Source organism: Hypanus sabinus, chromosome 14 (genome assembly GCF_030144855.1).
Source record: "Hypanus sabinus isolate sHypSab1 chromosome 14, sHypSab1.hap1, whole genome shotgun sequence".
Classification (NCBI taxonomy): Eukaryota; Metazoa; Chordata; class Chondrichthyes; order Myliobatiformes; family Dasyatidae; genus Hypanus; species Hypanus sabinus.
Genome location: NC_082719.1, coordinates 64,297,807 through 64,322,456, shown reverse-complemented (window position 1 = coordinate 64,322,456; position 24,650 = coordinate 64,297,807). Strand labels below are relative to the sequence as shown.

The window sequence follows — 24,650 nt, the reverse complement described above, 5'->3', positions numbered from 1 at the left end:
TTATATACATTTTTAAAGGAAAAATGATTAATCCTGTTGCTTATTTATGTGTATTCATGATTTAACTATTAATAAAAGTATAGCAGACAGATTAAAATAAAGCATTTTTGAAAACCTTTTAAAAAGACGATTGAAAATTAAACTTTCTTTGCAAGTGGTATAGTTATTGTGTTGTACCTCATATGTAACACAACTGTGAATATGAGATTATAAGCTGTAATGCACATTGCAAGACAACAAGACAAGATCACAAGACAAAGGAGCAGAAGTAGGCCATTCGGCCCATTGAGTCTGCTCCGCCACTCCACCGTGAGCTAAATTATTCTCCCATCTAGTTCCAATTTCCGGCTTTTTCCCCATATCCCTTGATACCCTGACTAATTAGATACCTATCAATCTCCTCCTTAAACACCCTCAATGATTGGGCCTCCACAGCTGTATGTGGCAACAAATTCCATAAATCCACGACCCTCTGGCTAAAAAAATTTCTCCTCATCTCTATTTTAAATGGGTACCCTCTAATTCTAAGACTGTGACCTCTTGGCCTGGACTCACCTACCAAGGGAAACAGCCTTTCCACATCTACTCTGTCCAACCCTTTCAACATTTGAAATGTTTCTATGAGATCCCCTCTCATTCTTCTATGCTCTAATGAATACAATCCAAGAGCCAGCAAATGCTCCTTATATGTTAGTCCCTGCATTCCAGGAATCATCCTAGTGAATCTTCTCTGAACTCTCTCCAACATCAGCACATCCTTTCTAAGATAGGGGGCCCAAAACTTCACGCAGTATTCCAAATGGGGTCTCACCAGTGCCCCATAGAGCCTCATCAACACCTCCTTACTCTTATTCACTATTCCTCTTGAAATGAATGCCAACATAGCATTCGCTTTCCTTACTGCCGATCTAACCTGGTGGTTAACCTTTAGGGTATCCTGCACTAGGACCCCCAAGTCCCTTTGCACTTCCGATTTTTGAATTTTCTCCCCACCTAAATAATAATCTGCCCAATTGTTTCTTCTTCCAAAGTGTACAACCGTACATTTCTCAACATTGCATCTCATCTGCCATTTCTTTGCCTGCTCTCCTAAACTGACCAAGTCTCTCTACAACCTTTCTGTTTCCTCAACACTTCCTGCTCCTCCACCTATCTTGGTATCATCCACAAACTTAGCCACAAAACCATTTAGTCCATAATCTAAATCATTGATATACAGTGTAAATAGAAGAGGCCCGAGCACCGACCCCTGCGGAACACCACTAATAACTGGCAACCAACCAGAATAGGATCCCTGTATTCCCACTCTTTGCTTTCTGCCTATCAGCCAATGCTCCACCCATTCCAATATCCTTCCTGTAATTCCATGGGCCCTCATCTTATTAAGTAGCCTCTTATGCAGCACCTTATCAAAGGCCTTTTGGAAATCCAAATACACAACATCCACAACCTCTCCCTTGTCAATTTCATTTGAGATTACCTCAAAAAATTCCAATTGGTTGGTGAGGCAGGATCTTCCCTTCATGAAACCATGTTGGCTTGGGCCTATTTTGTCATGCATCTCAAGGTAATTCATAATCTCTTCCTTGAGGATCGACTCCAATAACTTTCCAACTACAGATGTCAGACTAATAGGTCTATAATTTTCTTTTTGCTGCCTCCCCCCTTTCTTAAACAACGGAACTACATTTGCAACCTTTCAGTCCTACGGAACCGTGCCAGAGTTTACTGATTCCTGGAAGATTATTTCCGATGCCTCCTCAATTTCCAAAGCCACCTCCAGAACCTGTGGATGCACTTCATCCAGTCTGGGAGACTCATCTATCCTTAGTCCATTTTGCTTCTCAAGCACTTTCTCTCTAGTAATCTTGACAGTACCTAATTCTATTCCCTGAGACCTCTGGCTATCAAGTATGTTCTAATGTCTTCCACTGTGAAGACTGATGCAAAATACTCATTTAGTTCCTCTGCCATCTCTTTGTTACCCATTATAATTTCTCCAGCATCCTTTTCAAAAGGTCCTATATCTATCCATGTCACTCTTATACTCTTCATATATTTAAAAAAACTCTTAGTGTCCTTTTTTATATTAATTGACAATTTCCTTTCATAATTCATCCAATCCTCAGTTTTCCCACTAATTTTTGCTTCCTTGCACGCTGCCTCTTTTGCTTTTATTTTAGCCTTAACTTCTCTCGTTAGCCACATTTGTGTCATTTTTCCTTTTATGATTTTCTTTTTTCTTGGAATATATTTTTCCCGCACTCTCCTTATTTCTTGTAGAAATTTCATCCAATTCTGCTCTACTGTCCCTCCATTTAGCTTACTTTTCCAATCAATGGGCCAGTTCCTCTCTCTTACCACTGTAATTTCCTTTGTTCCACTGAAGTATTGATACACCTGATACCAGCTTCTCCTTTGCACATTTGAAACTGAACTCGATCATATTATGATCACTACTTCCAAAGGATTCCATTACCTCTAGCTCCCTAATCACCTCAGGCTCATTACACAGCACCCAATCCAAAACAGCTGATCCTCTGGTGGGTTTATGGACAAGCTGCTCCAGAAAGCAATCCCGTAGGCATTCTACAAACTCCCTCTCCTGAGATCCAGAATCTTCTTGACTTTCCAAATCCACTTTCATATTAAAATCTCCCATAATAATCTTGATATTTTCCTTCTGACACGCTTTTTCTATTTCCAGCTGTAACTTGTAGTCCACATCTCAGCTGCTGTTTGGAGGCCTGTATATAACTGCTATTAGTGTCTTTTACCCTTGCCATTTCTTAACTCGACCCATAGGGATTCTGCTTCTTCTGATCCTATGTCCCTTCTTTCTAGTGATTTGATATCATCGCTTACCATCAGGGCCACGCCACCCCCTTTATCTTTCCCTATCCACTTCCCTATCTTTCCTATACACAGTGTATTCTTGAACATTCAGCTCCTAATCACATCCATCATTTAGCCATGATTTAGTGATGGCCACTATGTCATATCTTTTAACCTGTAGCTGTACATCAAGGTCATCTACTTTATTTCTAATGCTGCGGGCATTTAAATATAGTACATTTAGATCAGTATATGTTACTGATTTTGCTATATTTCTATCGCACAGCAAATTATCCTGTCTATTCACCTGCCTATTCTTCTTACCATCTTTGCTGTATGGTATCTTTGACTTATTACTATTTTCCTCTTCCTTGACCCTAACACCCTGGTTTCTTTCCCCTTGCCAACTTAGTTTAAACCCTCCGTAACAGCTATATTGAACAATCCTGCCAGGATATTAGTACCGTTTGAGTTCAGGTGTAACCCATCGTTTCTGTATAAGTCATGCCTCCCCCAAAATAGATCCCAGTGATCTAAGAATTTGAAGCCCTGCCCCCTGCACCAGTTACTAAGCCACACATTCATCTGCTTAATTCTGCTATTCTTACCATCCTGTAAGATTCCTGTAATCCTGGGGGAGGCTGGGAGTCTCCCAAGGTCCCCACATCTAGCACTCCAGGCACAATACTAATCCAAAATGCATACCTCTAATCCTACTGTTAGCTCTAAATGAATAAACCTGTAACCTACAACTTTACTGTTAGACTCAACGGTCGCAGTCAACCTCTTCCCATTTCCGCCTAAGCCCATTGAGCCAAAGCCCTATCACTGTGTACCAGTTCACTCCGCTGCCCGCTGGATATGGTGGTGTTCTTTTAAAATCTTCAGCGCTCTGAGGTCACGCGCCTGCGCAGTCGTGCCTCTTTAATCCCAAGTAGTTTGGAAAAAAACTGAACTTTTTCCCGAAAACTGGCGGCTTACTCCGCTGCCTGCATGCTGCGATTCAGAGGAACTGTTGAAACTTGCTTCCCTTTTTAAATCTTTCGCGCTCTGAGGTCACGCGCCTGTGTAGTCGTGCCTCTTTCATCCCAAGTAGTTTGGAAAAAAAAAACTGAACTTTTTCCTGAAAACCGGCAACTTACTCCGCTGTCTGCTTGCTGTCACATTCATTGTGACAGAACAAATTGGCAATGCTAATTCTCCCACTAACCTTGCCCCTTTGCCTGGTTAGTCACTCCTCTTCGTTCTGTCCCCGGTCTAGTTTCCTCAGTAGTTCACACACTTTGCCTTCCCATTCTGCAGTTCTTGGCAGTTCACCATTTACATACCCTAACAGTAAAGTAATCACTATCTTGACTGGTCAAAACAATCCTCTCTGTTAATGTGCTCTACTGGTTTATAACTCAAAAATTAGGATTCAAGACATAGGCATTCCAAACAGTTCCATTTATTTTCACCAACACTGTTACATCGGTTTGTGGACAGCAGAACGGCCCCAAAAGACCCAAGGGACAGTTTGGGATGTCCTAAAATAATACCTGGGTGAGTTGGAGTAGGCGCACTACACCCTATGTGGGCAGATTTAAACCAGTTTGGCTTTGCTGAAAGGTGCTGAAGTTGGATTTGACAGTTGATGAACAGTTATATTGGAAAATTAATGACAAAGTCTGTCATGGAGAGAGCCTATGTATACTTGTAAGTTTTTGTATTTGATTGTTTACACTGGTCTATTTGTAAATACTTACTTTTTCTTCACAACTTTTGGGGAGCTTTTGCTCTTTTTTTCCCCCAATTGGCACTAAATAAAATCCTCTGCACTAATGTGCTGTTGCGGCTTACCATCTGTTTTTTCATCTGGTGACAGTCATCGAGCACGCTTACGCACATCTGATAGCAGGGTGTGACATTCATAAAAGATCAAGAAAGGATAATAATCGCACTCTATACTCAGTAAGACTTCTGTTGCTGCACTAACAATGAGAAATATTTTGTGTCTAGTTTGTATTTCGTTGGTTTTCAGAGCTATGAATGTACCACTAGTTTCATTAGTACGTCTACTTCAATAATTAGAATTGACCAGGTTCCTCACTGAAAATAATGACTTGCACATAAGTATGTGGTTGAAAATGCTGTTAATATTTCCATTGTAACATTTTTCAATTAAGTCCAGTCCCAAACCAATATCTTTCAATATTTTCTCGTTCAGCTCTTAAGTCGACAAATCTTTGCCTCCAAATTGAGCTGCTTTGTAAACCAATCAATTGCATTTCAAAATTATCCAAATCAATCCACTGCAGCATTTCTGATTCCAGTTTGTCTAATGTTATACTGTCTGTGTACTTTATGAACTTTGCAGTTTCTTCAAATGTCCTGAACTTTGTGAGTTTTAAAAAAAAATTGTTTTGTTTTAAAAAAAACTAACATCAGTCTACAAACTCACGTCATATCATTCTTGACAAGAAAATTTCTTCTTTTGAAAACAAGTTTCATCCAAACACTCAGCAAATTGTTTAAAGGATGTAACCTCTACATCGTTGTACTCAAATTTACCTCACTCAGTAAATTTTGTTGTTGTCAGATTGTAATTTTGGAGTTAATTGCAACATTGCATTTGTTGGCCAAATCAAATGTGGTAATGAATCAGCATATAGGAGGAAGACTGAAAATCGTTAATGGTGCCACAACAAACACCTCTCATTCTATATCAGCAAAGCAAATGAATGATTATTGACTACAGGAGGAGAAAAGCAGAGCACCATGACCAAATCCTCCTCATATGATCATAGGTGGAGAAGGTCAGCAACTTAAAATTTCTCAGTGTTATTATTTCAGAGAATCTGTCATGTGTCCAGTACCCAGTAATAATGCAAAGAATGCACAAACAATTCAAAGAATGTGAAAGTTTGGCATGTCGTCTAAAATTTTGTCAAACTTCTATGGATGCATGGTGGAGAGTATATTGACTGGTTGTATCACGGCCTGGTATGGAAACACCAATGCCTTTCAATAGAAATGCCTGCAAAAAGTAGTGGATACAGTCCAGTGCATCAATGGAAAAGCTGTCTTCACCATTGAGCATGTGCAAGGAGCACTGTCGTAGAAGAGCAGCATCTATTATCAAGGTCCTCCACCATGTCCACTTCTGGCTGCTGCCATCAGGAAGGAGGTACAGGAGCCTCTGGTCACACACCACCAGGTTCTGGAACAATTATCACCCCTTAACCCCATCAGGCTCTTGTAACAGAAGGGATAACTTAATTCACCCCATCCCTGAACTGATACCACAACCTATTGGACTCACTTTCAAGGACTCTACAACTTAGGTTCTCAATGCTTGTCATCTATCCTATCCATCCATCCTTTGAATACTTGCACAATTTGTTGTTTGTCTTTGTTGTGTGCAGTTTTACATTGATTCTATTGTGTTTCTTTGCATTTATTATGAATGCCCACAAGAAATTGAATCTCAGGGTAGTATATAATGACATAGCAGGCAGTTTGGTAATAAATATACTTTGAACTTTGAGCATTGCAAGGAGCAGGGTATTACTGACAGCAGTATATGAATATCTGTATGCAATTTTGCACCAAAATTTGAACTCAGTAATATAGTAATGACATTAAAAATTGTAAATTTTGCTGCTGTTGCAATTTAAATCGCTGTAAATAACAATGCTAGTTTTTAAAAAGGAGAATGTCCAGAGCAATCAGTATCATTGGTCACATAATTTCTGGCTAATACAAAGCAAACTACTTAAACATGAGTTCATCCAAGCAGCTTGTCCTTTGAAGTCATCATATTGTATCACCTATCTACTTAATCAGAGACTGGGACTTGAAAGAATATTCTTTGTCTTTGCATTATACTATCAATAAAATCACCTGAACTATTTCTTCCAGCTATAATTGATGTCAACTTATAGACTTAAATGTTCCTGATTGAAAATTGATGTTTATTTTTTCTGTAAGAAATTTCTTGAAAACATACTGTAAATAGTATGATTTTATTGTCTTTTCACTATAGCTGACTTCATATTTCAGTACAAATGTGATGAACTGGGGAAGAATTAATGTTTCTTTTTTAAATTCATTTATAAATTCAATGCCTTTTTGACAAAGCTTGCATTTGTTTACAATCTCAAATAGCCCTCAAGATGGCGACAGTGAGCTGCTTTCTTTAACTACCGCAGTCCTGCTCAAGGTATTCCTACAATGCCACTGAACAGGAACATCGAGAAATGATCCAGTTTTAATTGGACTTTGTAGTATTCCCTAACCCATTTTGTGAGGTTGTTATCAATAATGATCTAGTTAGTTACAATGCACTAATTGCAAAATGACAACGTAACATTTACTCAAATTATCTGAAATAGATAGCTGACTCTGCAGAGAAGGAAAAGGAACGTGACTGGCTACATTCCATTTGCAGAGCCAGATTGGATCAGAGACAAATAACATCTTGTGCTTTTACTATCTGATTAATTTGTATCTTTACTGATGTAATGTGGCCCAAGACCCTACCTTTCAAAGAAATTGATTAGCTCACCATCTAGGGGAAAGCCACCTGTGTAAATTTCTAATGTTAACTTTTGGTTCTCATTTCTTCTTCAATCCAGAAATTGTTTCCAATTTTTGAAAGGCAATATAAAGGATGTGCATTTACTCATAACCCGCAGGTCTGTAACATTAACTTTGGGGGTACAGGCAACTTCAATTTGCAGTGGAAATACAATTTTATTTCCAGTTTCACTGTCATTCATATTTGTGTTCTCAAATTGCACGTCTGATGTCAAGGTGGAGACAAAAAAGGATCGAAACCTAGAGGAAGACCAAAACCACTACTGTGGGGATTTGGCCCATTTGAGACAACCCTCAGATTCAATTATTTATCATATATACATTGAAACAGTGAAATGATCATTTCTGTTATCAACCAACACAACTCAAGGATGTACTGGGGACAGCCTGCAGGTATCTCCAACATCGCATGTCCACAATGTTCAGCAGAATAGCACAAGTAACAATAACAACAGAACAGCAGCAGCAAAACAAGCCCCTTCACTCCCTCCCCACCATCTCATATGTACAGATAGTCCAACCCAACACAAGCCTCCATCTTCCAGTGGACTTGCAGAAATCAGACCTCTGACTTGCCCAGTGGACTCACAGACCCAGGGCTTCGACCTTCTGATTGACCTTCGCGCTTTGATATTGACCCCAGGACTCACCAACTCTGGGATCGCTGAACTCCAGGCTTCGAACTTTAGACTTACTGACTTATGTATGCCGACCAACATGCCTCCTGCCCGTGTCGTCATCTGTAGTAAAATAGCTGGTCCCAGAACACACGCATCTTACGACTCAAATATATTTTATTTTACCTGTGCACAAGGAGAACAGCATGGCCCTGTCACTACATTGTTATGAAGCCAGGACAGAAAACTGCTATTTGTGTACAGAACTGGCCTATCATTTACATGTATTGACCATAGGAAATATCCTCTCCACATCCCTCTGTCAAAGCCTTTCACCATTCGATCTGTTTCAATTAGGTCACTCCTCATTCTTCTGAATTCTAGTGTATATAGGCCCAGAGCCACCAGACACTCTTTGCATGACAAGCCATTCAATACAGAAATAATTTTCATGAAACTCCTTTGAATCCTCTCCAGTTTCAGCACATCCTTTCTAAGATAAGGAGCACAAACCTGCTCACAATACTCCAAGTGAGTCCTCCTGGTGGGGGATGAAGGTATAAAGGGACTGGACATCCGTGGTGAAAATTTGACAATGGGGTCTAGGGAACTTGAAATCATTGAAAAATTCCACAGCATGAGAAGTGTCACAAAATAGGTGGGAAGGGATTGAACGAGGGCCAATAGAACACTGTCGAGGTATGCAGAAGTGAGTTTGGTGAGACAAGAACAAGCTGAAACAAAGGGTCTTCCTGGACAGGCAGGTTTGTGGATCTTGGGTAAGAGGTAGAAACAGGAAGTGCAGGGTGTGGGAACTATGAGGTTAGTGGCAGCGGATGGAAGATCCCCAGAGCTTGCTGATGGTGTGGAAGACAATGGCCTGGTGCTCCTTACTGGGGTCATGTTCAAGGGGTAAATAAGAGGAGGTATCAGCGAGTTAGCACTGTGCCTCAGCAAGATAGAGGTCAGTGCCCCCCTTAACAGCGGATTTTATGGTAAGGTCAGGATTGGTGCGGAGCGAGTGGAGAGCAGAGCATTCAGAAGGAGTGAGGTTGGAATTGGAACAAGGTGTGGTGAAGTCGAGACGGTTGATGTCCCGTTAGCAGTTAGCAATAAAGAGATCCAGAGCAGGCAGAAGTCCATGAAGAGGAGGAGGGTTGAAGATGGGAGAAGTGGTCATCAGAAGGAGTGGTAGGGTCCTTGCTGAAGAAGTAGGCTCGAAGATGGAGCCGGCAGAAGAAGAGTTCAGCGTAATGGCGCACGTAGAACTTGCTGAGGTGTGGGCGCAGGGGGACAAAGGTGAGGCCCTTACTGAGGACAGAGCACTCTGCCTCAGAGAGTGGAAGGTTGGAGGGGATGGTGAAGACCCGGCAAGGATGAGAGCTGGGATCAAAGGGGGTTGGAGGGAGGGAGGTTGGTAGTGTCAGTGAAGAGGAGAGGGCTGGGGTGAGAGGAAGATGGAGCCTTTGAGGGCCCAGGAGCTGACAATGGGATCTGAGGGAGACAGGAGTTCCAAAAGCAACATGAGAAGATCCAGCCTGGAATTCAAGGCTGGAGTCACAGTTGGAGGCTGTGCAATTGCTTTGAAGGTGTCCCATGATTGTTGGAAACCGCATGGCGGTGGACTCTGGGTTTTGAATATGCTCTGGGTCGGTAGAGCCACTGAGATCGACAGTGGGGGCCGCAGTCTGAAGTTCACACCTGCTAGCATTGGAGATGGCAGGCTTTGGGGTCTGCAGATGGACAATCTTCCGATCCTTGCAGGACGTGACAAAATTGAAGAAACGACAATTGCAAGCATGGATCCGACGGAGGATAAAATAACAGGCAGGTCCATTACAAACGGCGAAGAGGGAGTCCTGGAGATGTGGAAGGGACTGGGATAGAGACGCCAGGTACCTTCTCACAGCGGACAGCATTGCCCTCAGAGCTCGACGGGAGAAGCACCGGGAGGCAGAGTACCTGGGGTCCTCAGAAACTTCAAATTGAGAGGCTCGAAAGCGAATCCTAAAGCCACTCACTTTCAAGGACTCTCTGTCTCATGTTCTTGATATATTATTATTATTATTATTATTATTATTATTATATCTTTTTTCTCAGCATAAGCTGGGGAAGCCTGAGGTACAGGCATAGTTAAGCACATACATTTCTCAATTGCTAGGAACTTTCGGACTATTCTAGTATATAGTATTGTGGCTTTCTGAAGATTTACTTAAATGTTGTTATGTCAGCCTGATTGTTTCATGCTATTGTGTAGTGACTTTGGGATGATACCAGTTGTGGATATTACTATTGGGATAATGTCTAACCTGTTCATATTCCACAGTCTTAAAATTTTCTCTTTTAATTCAACATATTTCTTGTGTTTTTTGCTTGCTGATTTCTGTATGTTGTGAGTGTTTGGAATAAATAAGTTGTTCTTGCTTGTTATATCTAGATGGTTATTATGCGTTGTCCTGTCTGTAATAATGGTTGCAATATAATTTGTAGGATTCTGACACTAAAACTGGATCAGGTTTATATTTATAGTGGTATGGTGTCTTTTAATGAGTTTGTACTTTAAAGCAAGATTTTGGTGGATGATGTTTGCCATCTGATTGTGCCTGTATAAGTAATCAGATTGGGTTAAACTGCTCCAGGATCGATTTTCTGTTTTCTCTTGGCATTTTCTGCATTTTTCATTTTGAATTTGTTGGCATTTCATTATGTATTATTAGATTTTTTTTTGTGTGTTAACCACCTCATCCTGTATTGCCACAAGGAATCCCTCTGTTTCTGGGAAGAGCTCTCCAACTCTGAGCCAGGCGTTCGATGCTTCACTACAATAAGGACTGCCTATCATTTCTTTCCGAGACAGTATCTTGGCAAGTTGGATCATTTGGCTGTACTCCTACTACCTGCATACAGACAGATCATAAACATCAAGACTCCAAAGATCAAGACAATCAAGAAGTGGTCACGGGAGGTTGAGAAACAGTTACAGGATTGCTTTGAGTCAGTGGTCTGGGCCATGTTCATGGGGTCATCTGAGGACCTGAATGACTACAGCAGAGTCGTTACAGACTTTATTAAAACAGCCATAGATGAGTGTGTCCCCGTGAAATCGTTCAGAGTTTTCACTAACAGAACCCTGGATGATCAATGAAATCCAGAATCTGCTGAGAGCCAGATCAGAGGCCTTCAAGCCTGGTGATCAAGAACGCTACAAGAAGTTCAGGTACGATCTCCAGAAAGCCATCTCACAGGCGAAGTGGAGATTTTGGACTTGTCTGGAATCAATGAGAGATGTTCAACAGCCGAGGCAGGGTTTGAATGCCATAACCTCCTACAAAGCTAAATCTTGTGACATAGAGGACAACAGAGCTTTGCTACTAGATGAGCTCACCCCCATGTCTCCCAAGGATCATTTGATCTCGATATCTGAAGATGACATTTGGGTTGCCTTCAAGAGAGTGGATGCAAGGAAAGTATCTGGTACAGATGGAGAACCTGGCTGAGTACTGAAAACTAGTGCCGACCAACTGGCTGGTGTAATCATGGATATCTTCAGCCACTCACTCCAATAGTGTGTAGTACCCACCTGCTTCAAGCAGATTTCAATTGTGCGGGTGCCCAAGAAGAGCACGGTAACCCGTCTAAATGACTGTCACCCAGTGGCACTTACATCCACAGTGATGAAGTGTTTTGAGGGCTGATGCTGAAGCATATCAACTCCTGTCTGAGTAGTGGATTAGATCTTCTCCAATTCACCTACCTATCTTCTTGGCTCTTCACACAACTCTGAAACATCTGGACCACAAACGTGCATACCTCAGGTTGCTCTTGATTACAGCTCGGCATTTAACACTATCATCACCTCAGAAATAATTGATAAACTCCAAGACCTGGCCCTCAATATCTATCTTGTGCAATTGGATCCTGGATTTCCTCACTTGTAGACTGCAGTCAGTTTAGATGGCAAAAACATCTCCACCAGCACAGGAGCAGTGCAGGGATGTGTACTTCGCTCCCTGGTCTCCTCACTTTACATCTATGACTATGTGGTTAAGTACAGCTCCAACCCACCAATTACAAGTTTGCTGATGACACCACTGTTATTGGCTGTTTCAAGGGGATGATGGATCAGCATACAGGATAAAGATTGAAAATTTGGCTGAGTGGTGTAATAACACCAACCTCTTACTCAATGCCAATAATATCAAGGAACTGATTGTGGATTTAAGGAGAAGGGAACCAGAGGTCCATGAACCGGTAATCAAAGGAGGATCAGAGGTGGAGAGGGTCAGTAACTTTAAATTCCTGGGTGTCACTATCTCAGGACACGACCTGACCTGTACCCATCATATAAATATTATTACGAAGAAAACACAACAGCGCCTCTACTTCCATAGGAGTCTGTAGAGGTTCAGTGTGGCATGTCATCGAAAACCTTGGCAAACTTCTGTTGATGTGTGGTGGTCCTGCCGAAGCGTTTCGGCTGGAAACGTTGACTGTACTTTTTTTCATAAACGCTGTCTGGCCTGCTTATCTCCTCCAGCAGTTTGTGTGTGTTGCTTGGATTTCCAGCATCTGCAGATTTTCTCTTGTTTGTGTGGTGGAAAGTATGCTGACTGGCTGTATTATAGCCAGGTATGGCAACACCAATGTCTCGGAGCAGAAAATCCTACAAAATGTAGCAGATTTGGCCTAGTACGTCACGAGTAAAACCCTCCCAACCATTGAGCTCATCTATATGAAACATTACCATAGAAAAACTTCATCCTTCAAGGATCCTCACCACCCAGGCCATGCTCTTTTCTTGCTGATGCCATCAGATGGAAGGTGCAAGTGCCTTAGGACTCTCACCACCAGCTTCAAGACCAGTTACTACTTTATTTTACTTTATTGTCACCAAACAATTGATGCTAGAGCGTACAATTATAATAGAGATATTTGATTCTGCGCTTTGCGCTCCCTGGAGTACAAATTGAAGTAAATATAATAAACATTTAAATTATAAATCATAATTAGAAAATAGAAAAGGGGAAGTAAGGTAGTGCAAGTCAGGTCCGGATATTTGGAAAGTACGGCCCAGATCCAGGTCAGGATCCGTTCAGCAGTCTTATCACAGTTGGAAAGAAGCTGTTCCCAAATCTGGCCGTACAAATCTTCATGCTCCTGAACCTTCTCCCAGAGGGAAGAGAGACAAAAAGTGTGTTGGCTGGGTGGATCATGTCCTTGATTATCCTGGCAGCACTGCTCCGACAGCTTGTGGTGTAAAACATAGAAACATAGAAAATAGGTGCAGGAGTAGGCCCTTCAGCCCTTCTAGCCTGCACCGCCATTCAGTATGATCATGACTGATCATCCAACTCAGAACCCTGTACCTGCTTTCTCTCCATATCCCCTGATCCCTTTAGTCACAATGGTCATATCTAACTTCCTCTTAACTATAGCCAATGAACTGGCCTCAACTGTTTCCTGTGGCCGAGAATTCCACAGATTCACCACTCTCTGTGTGAAGAAGTTTTTCCTCATCTCGGTCCTAAAAGGCTTCCCCTTTATCCTTAAACTGTGACCCCTCGTTCTGGACTTCCCCAACATCAGGAACAATCTTCCTGCATCTAGCCTGTCCAATCCCTTTAGAATTTTATGCGTTTCAATAAGATCCCCCCTCAATCTTCTAAATTCTAGTGAGTATAAGCCTAGTCGATCCAGTCTTTCTTCATATGAAAGCCCTGCCATTTCAGGAATCAATCTGGTGAACCTTCTGTGTACTCCCTCTATGGCAAGAGTGTCTTTCCTCAGATTGGGGGACCAAAACTGCACACAATTTTTTAGGTGCGGTCTCACCAAGGCCTTGTACAACTGCAGTAGAACCTCCCTGCTCCTGTACTCAAATCCTTTTGCTATGAATGCCAACATACCATTTGCCTTTTTCACCGCCTGCTGTACCTGTATGCCCACCTTCAAAGACTGGTGTACAATGACACCCAGGTCTCGTTGCATCTCCCCTTTTCCTAATCGGCCACCGTTCAGATAATAATCTGTTTTCCTGTTTTTGCAACCAAAGTGGATAACCTCACATTTATCCACATTAAATTGCATCTGTCATGAATTTGCCCACTCACCTAACCTATCCAAGTCACCCTGCATCCTCTTAGCATCCTCCTCACAGCTAATACCGCCGCCCAGTTTCGTGTCATCCGCAAACTTGGAGATGCTGCATTTAATTCCCTCGTCTAAATCATCAATATATATTGTAAACAACTGGGGTCCCAGCACTGAGCCTTGCGGTACCCCACTAGTTAATGTCTGCCATTCTGAAAAGGTCCCGTTTACTCCCACTCTTTGCTTCCTGTCTGCCAACCAATTCTCTATCCACATCAATACCGTACCCCCAGTACCGTGTGCTTTAAGTTTGCACACTAATCTCCTGTGTGCGACCTTGTCAAAAGCCTTTTGAAAATCTAAATATACCACATCCACTGGCTCTCCCCTATCCACTCTACTAGTTACATCTTCAAAAAATTCTATAAGATTCGTCAGACATGATTTTCCTTTCACAAATCCATGCTGACTTTGTCTGATGATTTCACCTCTTTCCAAATGTGCTGTTATCACATCTTTGATAACCAACTCTAGCATTTTCCCCACCACTGATGTCAGACTAACCGGTCTATAGTTCCCCGGTCTCTCTCTCCCTCCTTTTTTTAAAAAGTGGGGTTACATTAGCCACCCTCCAATCCTCAGGAACTAATCCAGAATCTAAGGAATTTTGAAAAATTATCACTAATGCATCCACTATTTCTTGGGCTACTTCCTTAAGCACTCTGGGATGCAGACCATCTGGCCCTGGGGATTTATCTGCCTTTAATCCCTTCAATTTACCTAACACCACTTCCCTACTAACATGTATTTCCCTCAGTTCCTCCATCTCACTCGACCCTCGGTCCCTTACTATTTCCAGAAGATTATTTATGTCCTCCTTAGTGAAGACAGAACCAAAGTAGTTATTCAGTTGGTCTGCCATATCTTTGTTCCCTATGATCAATTCACCTGTTTCTGACTGTAAAGGACCTACATTTGTCTTGACCAATCTTTTTCTTTTCACGTATCTATAAAAGCTTTCTCTCATAATCTTTTTTCCCTTCCCTAATTAAGCCCTTTGTCCTCCTCTGCTGGTCTCTGAATTTCTCCCAGTCCTCAGGTGTGCCACTTTTTTTTTTTGCTAATTTATATGTTTCTTCTTTGGACTTGATACTATTGCTAATTTCCCTTGTCAGCCACGGGTGCACTACCTTCCCTGGTTTATTCTTTTGCCAAACTGAGATGAACAATTGTTGTAGTTCATCCATGCAATCTTTAAATGCTTGCCATTGCATTTCCACCATCAACCCTTTAAGTATCATTTGCCTGTCTATCTTAGCTAATTCACTCCTCATACCTTCAAAGTTACCCTTCTTTAAGTTCAGAATCTTTGTTTCTGAATTAGCTATGTCACTCTCCATCTTAATGAAGAATTCCACCATATTATGGTCACTCTTACCCAAGGGCCTCGCACGACAAGATTGCTAACTAACCCTTCCTCATTGCTCAATACCCAATCTAGAATGGCCTACTCTCTAGTTGGTTCCTCAACATGTTGGTTCAGAAAACCATCCCGCATACATTCCAAGAAATCCTCTTCCTCAGCACCCTTACCAATTTGGTTCACCCAATCTATATGTAGATTGAAGTCACCCATTATAACCACTGTTCCTTTATTGCACGCATTTCTAATTTCCTGTTTAATGGCATCCCCAACCTCACTACTACTGTTAGGTGGCCTGTACACAACTCCCACCAGCATTTTCTGCCCCTTAGTGTTATGCAGCTCTACCCATATCAATTCCACATCCTCCAGGCTAATGTCCTTCCTTTTTATTGCGTTAATCTCCTCTAAAGTGAGTCCAAGGATGGAAGATTGGTTTGTGTGATGTGCTATTGCTATGTTCACGATCTTCTACAGCTTCTTCTGGTCTTGGACAGGACAACTTCCAAACCAGGTTATGATGCACCCTGGAAGAATGCTTTCTACAGTGCACTTGTACAAATTAGTGAGGCTTTTAGAGGACAGGCCAAATCTCTTCAGCTTTCTCAGGAAGTAAAGGCGCTGGTGGGCCTTCTTACTACCCCTCAACCTACAAGCTCTTGAACAAAAGGGGATAACTACACTCATTTATAGACTGTTATATTGTTATTTCATCCTTGTTATTTATTGCTATTTACTTACATCTACATTGCACAGTTTGTTTACAGTTAACAGTTCCCGTTGTTGCTGTTCTATAGATTTGCTAAGTATGCCCGCAGAAGAAGAATCTCAGGGTTGTATGTGGCGACATGAATGTACTCTGATAATAAATGTTACTTTGAACTTTTCCTTGTCAACATCTAGTCTGCTCAGATCATAGGCATGTCTTCCACGAAGAGTCATGCTCTTCCATTGGTTAACTTTTTCTTCCATAGTGATAACTTCATTTTTCTTGGTTGGGCTTTCATTTAAATTTCGTAGTATGCACTTCTTATCAGAATCCCATATGCTCAGTGGAGTGCGGAATCCTGTTTTCATTGATGAAAGTATATTCTTGAAGGCTTTATCTGACCGTTGTGTAAATTCTTTTGTCAGTTATTCCTCTTCCTCCTCCTGTCCTGTGTAGTGTTAATCGAATTGTGTTTGAGTGTACATAGTGTTTTTTAAAATTTGTCATTTCAGTTCTTTTTTTTTGGTGATTTTTCTGGATTGGTTTCGGATGGAGACATTATGCCAGATGAATATGTTAATAATGGTATATAATGCAAGAGTTTATTGCCTTCATTATATTTTTTCTATTGAACTCCGGCAGATTTTCTTAAGCTTTGAAGTAAATTCTGTTGAAAGTTTTCCATTTATCATACTATGATCCTTGCTTGTTGATACCCCAGATACTGATTAGTTTCATATTCATTCTTCAGTTGTATTGTATCCTGCTGCTCTGTTTTATATTCTGCTAGTTCTGTTGCACCTTTCTTTATGTTTAATGTTCTGAACCTATCTTGTCCAAGGCTCATGCGTGTATTTTTCAAAACTAATTCTGACATTTGAATAAATTTGCTTTAGCTTTACTGATGAAGGAGCATATAATTTCAAATTGTCCATGTATAGAAGGTACGTCAAGGTCTAATTCATTTGTTTGTTTCTGATTTTATACCCTATTTTCATCCGATTCAGTACATTAGAGAGCATGTTTAAAGCTGGACAAAACCATAGTGGGTTTAGAGGATCACCCTGGAATATGCCTCTGTTTATTTTGTTAATGGTGGTTGTTAGTTTTTGGTTGTTAATAGGGTGAATGTAGTACACCAATGCTTCATCAGATCTTATAAGGATCTCTGAAGTATTGGGTGTAGTTTATATCTATTAAGAATTTCTATTAACTCTGCATGTGGAACAGAACCAAATGCTTCTTGGTAGTCAATATAGGAACATGAAAGATTTCTGTTTATCTGCTAGGCTTGATTTAGAATTGTAGAATCTATTATCAGTTGGTTTTTACATCCTTTCATACCCTTAACAGCATACTCTCTGCTCTTCTGTAAGCATATTGCAGTTTTCTAAGTGAGTGGTGATTAGTTATGAGATATATGATATGACAATTTTAGGACAATATCTTGATGGGTCATTTGCGATTTATCCTTTTGGTAAGAGATGTTTTACCTTGTCAAAAATTTAGGTACTTTTCAGAATTTTAAAGGAAGTTGCTGGTATGTTTTAATAGGTATAGATGAGGGCTAGTAATTTTTTAATACCAATAATTATGAATATTATCACTGCCCGTATTTTTCCAGTGTTGTATTTTCAAAAACTGTTTTTAGCCATATCCATTGTAACTTCAGGTGTTCTTCCCTAATCTAGCTTGCTGTGCATCACCCTGTTGCCCAGATATTAGACCAAAAGTTGATTATCTCTGTTTGTTGGTAATTCTGTGCTAAGGTTAGTGACATTTTGGTGTGTCAAATTTATTTTTAAAGTCCTGTATAAAACTTTATTTATCATTGTTTCTCAATTGATGATTCTGTTTTTTTTTTGGTCTGTTTTTTTTTCATGTGGCCTTGTATGCACCAAGCTTTTGTTTTAATGTATCTATAAATTCCATAATGCTTTTGGTAGGTTGATCATAACTTGTATGGATCTTGTATTTCCTTAGCTTTTCTCTCAACTTTCTTGCTCGGTTTATCCATTTTATACTCTTCTATGCAGACTATTTCTGCTCTTAAGTTAATTTTGTTTCTTCATCCCTTCTACCATTTCAATATTCTTATTTCATTACTCAGGTTTAGGTTCCTGTTAATGAGTGCCTATATTTTGGAGCCATTATGTTATTGTGTGTAGTTCTGTAAATGTTTCAAGTTTTCCTAGATATTGTGATAATATAATATTCTGGAGTATTAACAATTTTAGCACATTTTGCTGACTATTTTTTGTATGTAGTGTCTTTTCATTGGGCCAGTACCCATACTATATATTCCTGTTAGTGTGGTGTTAAATGCTAGGATCATTTTGTCTGTAGTCTGGCATGGACTAGATGGGCTGAAGAGCCTGTTTCTGTACTGTGGTGCTAAATTACTATGAAATGAATGGAACAGATGAAACAGAACATTTTTTCAAATTGCTTTAATTGTGGATACCAAACATTGGCAATTGCCAGAAGCCTGAAATAAAGGATAATGCTAAAAAATATCCAGCAATTCATGAAGTATGTGGAAAGAGTTGATAATCTTTCCATAGAACAAACCATTATTTGTATCAACCAATAAAACTTATTATCTAAAATAGTTGAATATTGATGGTTGGGCATCACTCATTGGGAGGTGAAATGCTGTTCCTTAGGTTTATGTTAAGCTTTATTGGAAAGTATAAGTAATCAAACCTAGAGTGGGATGGAGAATTAAAGTGTCACTCATTTCTGAGTTTCCTGTTACTCCTCACTTTAATTCCTCACTTGGCATCACAACAGGTCAGTTCCGACAAAAAGTTTTTAACATAATTTTAACTTCAGTTTTCACTTTCTGCAGCCTGTTCAATATTTGTTTTCTCTTTATTTTTCCATTTAACCTGCAACAAATTGTCATCATAAGCATCCCAGTGGCACAAATTGAATAACTTTGCTCATACATTTAGACACATACATTTTAAACAGGGGCATTTGATAGCTGTCTGAAGACTCCTGACTGCACTGTTAGATCAGCTCAAAGAGAATCATCCGGTTCAATGATGACATAACAGTGGTCGGCCTCATCAACAACATGAGGCGACATACAGTGGGGAGACAGAATGGTGCAAGCAGAACAACTGCACTGTCCCTCAATAGTGAGCACAACATGATGTCAGAAGTGGTTGATCGTTGATGAATTGGTGCTGCAGACCATGTGAGATTCCCAGCAAGAAAGAGTTTACAGTAAGACTCTTCCTTTTTGCATATATCTATGGAAAATATCCATCAGTAACATACACAACACTCTCTTCCACCCATCCGAGATATTTATCAGGAGTGCTGCAAAAGCAGACCCTTTGCATCGTCAATTAGTCTTCCCATCCATCCAAAATCTCCTTGACACCACCCCAGCTATTAGGTAGGTACAAGGTACCGTAGCAGTAGGGCAAGGACCTTTAGGATAGGAAACAGCTTCTTACTCCAGACTGTTAGACTGCCAAACTTCCTGCCACCACCCAGATCTCATTACTTATGAAGCACTAGCAGTATTGTACTGTTTACTTTTTAATATGTGTTGTAAATGTGCCTTATTATTTTTTAATTTACTTATGGTAATATTACTTTGTGTTTTGTTAAAGTGTTTTGTAGTGTTGTGTATGGAGGAATGTTGTTTCTTTTTTCAGTATGCATGTATACAGTTGAATGACAATAAGCTTAAATTTGACAAATCCTTAGTCACCAAGATTGGATGGTCCCTAAGTGTGTGACCAGTTCCTGCCATTGCTTCTTGTGGACATTCTTATTTCTGGTTAGTAGGTGGGTGGAGTTCCTTTCTGATCATTGAACCATTGACACTTTGATTGCCCACCCATTGGTGAATTAGTCTCCTGCTAGATCCTTCCATTGTCAGGCAACCTTCTCGTCTTGGCAAAGAACTTTCACCATACCTGGGTTGCTGAGTGTTGAGAAGTTTCAGACTGATTTTGAGAGTGGTGGGATAGAGGAGCTGTCATGCATTACTATAATGCTGACCCATTGTTTATTAACACAGACTTGTAAGATAAGATTAGCTTCATTTGTCACATGTATATCAAAACATTGAAACATTGTTTTGTATCAACCACCAACGTGGCAGAGGATTAGCTTCTGCCATGCTTCCAGAGCTAATAGAGCGTGCCCTCGATTCACCAACCTTTACCGTCTTGGAAATGTGGAAGGAAATCGGTATACCCAGAGCAAATGTGGGGAGAAAATTCATCTTCCTTAAAGGCAGTGGCAGGAATTTAACCCTGATCAGTGTTCTCTCCCTAATGCTGTAAAGTGATTGTGCTAACCACTGAGCACAATAAGGTTAAATTTCTCCAGACATCATGGGTTGATAATTACTAAAATGAAGTGAAACTAAGTAAAATTGCAGTGAAAGAGCACAGCAGTAGCATTTTATTTCTACTTCAACCTCTTTATATGGAAAGCTTGCACCTTAGGCCTGTTAGCTTCTGAAGAATTGTAAAAGGCTAAATATTCATAAGTTGACAGGTATTCATTGATTACTAGAATGGCATATTTAAACCACAATGTCATTAGCTGAGGTAATATTTTGTGTTATACACCTTGTAATCTATTCTTAATGTCATGGGTGAAACTTTTTTACAGATGATTTCAACAAAATTACATCTTGTCCTATACTTTATTATTTGCTGTATTCCCCATTTTATGGATATCCCATTATCTTTGATTATAAAGAATATGAAATCAACATTAACAATATCAGAAAAGGTATCAAATAATTGTTTAATTTGATTTTTTTCTCCTGTAAGTTCAGAGAAATGAACCCATCTTCCTTCAGTGTTCACATCAGTCTTGCTGTGAATCACAGGAGTTTAACATTGAAAATCAGTGAAGTGATTTTATGTCACTGGTTCAAAAGCATGAAATAGAATTTTAAGTTTAGTGTGATTTCTCTGTATTTTCATTTCATTCTGTAGCAGCTCCAATTTATGCCAAAATCCATAAGAACATAAACAAAGGGCAAAATAAGGATTAAAGGTTTGTCTACTTAAAGATATAACCTGTATAGACTTCCTATTATTTCCTATTTTGGTTAATTTAAGGTTCTAATCAATTCATGAAATTAACTTTTGTCTTGATTAACCCTAACAAAACTTAATTTTCACATTTTTATGAAGTGAATTTGAGTGTCAGGTCAAGCCTACGATGGTGAAAAACAGGCTTTTGAGATGTAGCTAAGTTTGTTTTCATGCTATGACCATCAATGCCTCTGAGGGCTATTCTGGCAATGCCATGGACAGAAGTTTAGTAAGCGACATTGTTTCCGTGGGCTCAGTCTCTTGAACTTCCTTGGAAGATGGCAAACTCATTAATCATCACCAAGTTGGTGAGTAACTAGCTAATGTATTTTTTGGGCAATCCTACTCCTTGTTAGCCCAGGGATACTGGAGGTCTTAATGAAACCCAGAAGGATGGGTGCATGGATTTCTCTTAATTGCATCTTTCTCAAGTAATTCAGAAAGGTAAGAATTCAAACTAGAAATTTAGTGCAGTGTTATCTGAGTACTTTTCAGTGCCTGGACAAATCCTTATACCTGAATCCATAATACTACAATAGATTTATCAGGATATCATTGTTTTTGTTATTGTTCGCTCCTGCCCTATGTAGTTTAGCTAGCATGTTTAGAAATGTAATGATTTTTATTTCAAACAATATAAGTTCATTGCCTTTGAGGCATTTTAGGATGTTTTGAAGATGAGTTCATTATTTTATTTGAAAGCTCAATTCTAAAGTTAAGCATAAACCAATATAAAGCTGGAACCTCTTGATTGTATTGATAGTCATGTGCTTCATGATCTATTGTCTGCTTTTCTGTGATAAATATCGGGTAGCGAATCAGTTGGTAAGAATTTTCTATGTCAAACAATAAAGTTGGCAGCAAATAATGTCAGTCTGTGTTAAGTAATCTTAAACTGCTTTGCATTTTATTTAACTAGAATGTGTGTGGTTGAAACTGCTATTAAGTAGTGCCACAGTCCCCTTCTTTGACTGTGATGCAGATATAAATGTGCTTTTCTAGTCTACATTTCAATATATGATTTGTAGACTCAGAAAGCACGTTTATTCACTCAGTGGCCACTTTATTAGGTACACCTGTACACTTCGTTAATGCAAATATATAATCAGCCAATCATGTGGCAGCAACTTAATGCATAAGTACATATAGACAGGTCTAGAAAGTCATTTGTTGTTCACACCAAACATCAGAGTGGGTAAGAAATGCGATCTTTGACTATGGAATGATTGTTGATGGCAGGGGGGTGGCTTGTGTATCTCCAAGACTACTAGTTACCTCAGATATTGAATACTTGATAATTAATTGCAGATTTGATATATTTCCATGTTAATACATGCTTATCAGCCAATAGTAATCATAATTCTAGTGGTATCAACTGCAGATATATAAAACCGTAGTTATAATACAGTTCGTTAGACAGCAAGAAGATCCAACAAGTCAATACTTGAAGAAATACAGCCTCACTGCTTACGAGGAGGCTTCATTATGAGACAGATGTTCATTTATTTTGGCCACATCATGAGAAAACAGGATTCCTTGGAGCAAACTCTCATGTTAGGTAAAACAGTAGGTAAAAGGAGGAGAGGATGACAGGCTACGATGGATAGATAACATTATTCAGAAAATGCGTATGACCTTGGGGGATCTTAGGGATGCAGTTTCCAGCAAGAAGGCTTGGTGTGCAGGAATCCATGAGGTCACAAAGAGTTGGACTCGACTTAATGGCTGAACAATAACAAATTTATACTAAACATGTTACAGAAATTTTCACATATAATAGTCTCTGGAGTTTACAGAAAATGGTGCGAGAAACAAAAAAACATCTAGTGAGCAGGAGTTCTATTGGTGAGAACACCCTGCTAATGAAAGAGGTTAGAGGAGGATGGCCAGACTAGTTCAAGCTGATAAGTGGTACTGACACCTCAGTAGCAGTGGTACACAGAAGAGCAACTCTGAGTGCATAACATGTTGAACCTTGAAGGAGGTGGCCTAGAACAGCAGAAGGCCATGAACATGCAGGAGGTACCTAATACAGTGGTCACTGAGGACATTTTACACTTTCATTTATTCAGACTGAGTGTATATACAGAGTGCTGCATAAAATATCTATTTCCAATTAAATTCTATTATGCTTTTTTGGCTAACTTAAACTTTGGTTTAATTAACTTTCTCATTTGGTATGTAAAAACCTTATACTGTTGTACTGAGGTAATGCACTTTATGACTCAACATGCTATACTTCCCTACTGACTTGAAGAATGAGACCAAATTTGGAGCTGACAGTTGTAGCTACAGCTCAACCACTTAAGATCTGGGAGCAAAATTTCTGAAACGTGCTTAGTATAACAACTGTAGGGCACATCTGTAGTTGACTGGAATTATGATTACTATTGTGATAAGCATATATTAACATGAAAATGTATCAAATTTGCAATTATCAAGTATTCAGTATTTGAGATAACAAGCCTTGAGTTAATTTTGGAATGCAGTTGTATAACTGTAGCCATCCATTGAATAGGTCCTTTTAATTCAAATTACAAATACTCAACACTGATTGACATGTAACTTCTTTAAGCTCAATGATTTGAAATCTTAACATTTGATAAGAATATCCTATCATTTACTTGATACAATTATTATAAAATAAATGTCATACTGTTGCTAAATCATAAAAAGGTTAATTCAAATTTTCCTCACTATAGAAACTATCATGATCATTCTATTGCAGTAAATTTTAATCAATAAGCAATAGTCATGAATATATTTAATATATATAAAGAATCAGCTAATATTGAAGCAAGACTTGTAATCAGAAGAATCGATGTTTTACAATTTAAGGACGGGATGCAGTAATTGATAAATGTTGAGCTTTGTAGGGAATAACTAACCAATCTACTTGTATAATCAACCTAACTGTAATTTTCTGTATTTTATAATCTATAATTTTCTTATCCCTATCATCTTCTATATTAAATCAAGTGATACTTTTGATCTTAGCTGATTGAGCAATCTGTGATGAACTTGTGATTAAGTGTTCAGCATAGATAGAATCTGATTGTCAAATGTCATTTTTGTAAAAAGATAGAACGAGTAGACATTTATTCATTCAGTGAAAGTGCTGCATAATCGTACTGCTCCTCTAAAAGAAGCACCAAATTAATGCAGGTCAAAAATAAAAATAAATTGATGCCAGTTGACTCAATAACTACCATATAACCTAATTTAAAAAGAATACTTTCTATACTATTATGTCAGTGGAAAAGAAAGCAGTAGTCTGCATTTTTCAACATTCATTCTAGTGATACAGATTTCACTGGTGA

The 24,650-nt window shown here is 39.4% G+C and overlaps 1 protein-coding gene across 2 annotated transcripts in view; it reads left to right on the top strand.

The window, feature by feature from the left end:
• The window catches only part of ipo11 (importin 11), a 414,929-nt gene that overhangs the window by 222,070 nt on the left and 168,209 nt on the right, over window positions 1-24,650 (top strand). The gene's annotated exons all lie outside the window — the stretch shown is intronic.